The following is a 1,619-nucleotide window of genomic DNA, read 5'->3' on the forward strand; positions in this document are numbered from 1 at the left end:
GTGCAGGATTTATGTGATGGAGAACCAATAAATGTGACTTTCCTCGGTTACATTCCTCCACTGATTCATTTATTTGTCACCGTGGAGTCAGTGAGGAGAAAACAGAGGAGCAGGAGAAAAGGCCGAGCCACCTGTCCTCCTCCTCCTCCTCCTCCTCCTCCTCTTCTTCTTCCTCTTCTTCTTCCACAAAGTGCAACAGTCCGGCGGCTCCAGCAGCAGCGAGCAGCCGAACATGGAGGCTGAGCGGCGGCAGGCTGGGAGCGGACGGCCCGGCTGTGGAGGCACGGAGCCGAAACACGGAGCCAGTCAGCAGAAGCAGCAGCAGCAGCAGCAGCAGCAGCAGCAACACAACAACAACACAACAGCACAAGCAAGTGCTGCCGAGTTTCACGGTGTGTGTGTGTGTGTGTGTGTGTCCGTGTGTGGTGTGTGTGTGTGTGTGTGTGTGTGTGCTGACTTTCTCTCCATAGAGTTTCACTGAGTTTACATCCGGGTTTTTTCCCTAGGCAATGGGAGTCGCAGCACCGCCGTTCCTTAGGCAAAGTGAAATAAATTCGCCGCACCGACACAAAAAGTAGTCCGCTCCTCGAACACCTCTCCCCGCCGCCTCGCCTCGCTGATCGGCCCGATTTAACGAACTTTAACGGCGACTCGCACCGACATCGACTGCCGTGTCGCGGACAAACGGGCATTAGCGGGACGTGCGGCTAGTTTTTGTCCCCCTTCCTCCAGCTCCGGAGCGCAGGGATCTGTGCTGTGCTGAGGCTGAGCTGAATGAGATTGAAGAAGAGTTCTTCTTGTTTTGTAGCTTCAGTTTCTCTGTTTTTACACAAATCCCAACAAAACTAAATCCAAAATACGGCAACTGAACGCGGCTCTGCGGGAAGGAGGCGGCCGGGCTGTTTGTGTGCTGTTATTCCACCGCGGATCGGCTTCTTATAGATATATATTTAATTAATCTAGAGGAGGACTGCTGCTGAGTAAGTAGTGCACATTGGGGCTTTTTTTAATTTCATAACTTTAATTTTCTCTCTTGTCAAACTTGTCTCCTGCTCGGTGCCTTTTGTCCGTGTGTGTGCGGCTTGTGTGCGGGCAGGTGTGTGAGCTGGCAAGCCGGTGTCGGGCTGTGTGTTCCCCGGCTGTTTTCTGTGTGTTTAGCTGGTGTGTTTCTTATTCTAGGAGTTGATATTCTGGAGGACAAGGGGCCGATATAACTTAGACCCACCAACGCCTGCTCGGTGTCAGAATTTTTTTTTTTTTTTGAAAGATGGCGTCTTTCGGGACTCTTCCTGACAGAATTTCTCGCCCTCGCCGTCCGTTTTTCCGCCTCGCCGCCCGCCGGAGACGTTAATATTTATCTTTGATGGAAGTTATCAGCGTGGCTCGCAGCGTTAGCCAGCGCGGCTAGCAAGGCAAGCAGGATGGCTAGCGTTAGCGGCTACAGCTAGCACTTGTTCTCCGGGTAACATTTTCGCAGCCCTCGCGCGGAGCAATGTCGGCGGTTTGCGGTCGCTCCGGAGGATTTTTTTTTTTTTTTTTTTTCCTCCTTCTTTCACACCGAAACACCGAAAAACACGATAATCCTTCTCCTCCTCCCCCCCTCCTCCTCTCCTCTCTCC

The 1,619-nt window shown here is 52.4% G+C and overlaps 1 protein-coding gene across 1 annotated transcript in view; it reads left to right on the plus strand.

The window, feature by feature from the left end:
* Nucleotides 1-767: 767 nt before the first annotated feature.
* LOC103373114 (PHD finger protein 21A-like) overlaps nucleotides 768-1,619 on the plus strand; it is a 15,746-nt gene continuing 14,894 nt past the window's right edge. Inside the window, exon 1 of the mRNA XM_008302929.1 lies at nucleotides 768-980. The gene's annotated coding sequence lies outside the window, so the exon portion shown is untranslated. The remainder of the gene's footprint in view (nucleotides 981-1,619) is intronic.

This window comes from Stegastes partitus, unplaced genomic scaffold (assembly GCF_000690725.1).
Source record: "Stegastes partitus isolate 25-593 unplaced genomic scaffold, Stegastes_partitus-1.0.2 Scaffold1909, whole genome shotgun sequence".
Taxonomy (NCBI): domain Eukaryota; kingdom Metazoa; phylum Chordata; class Actinopteri; family Pomacentridae; genus Stegastes; species Stegastes partitus.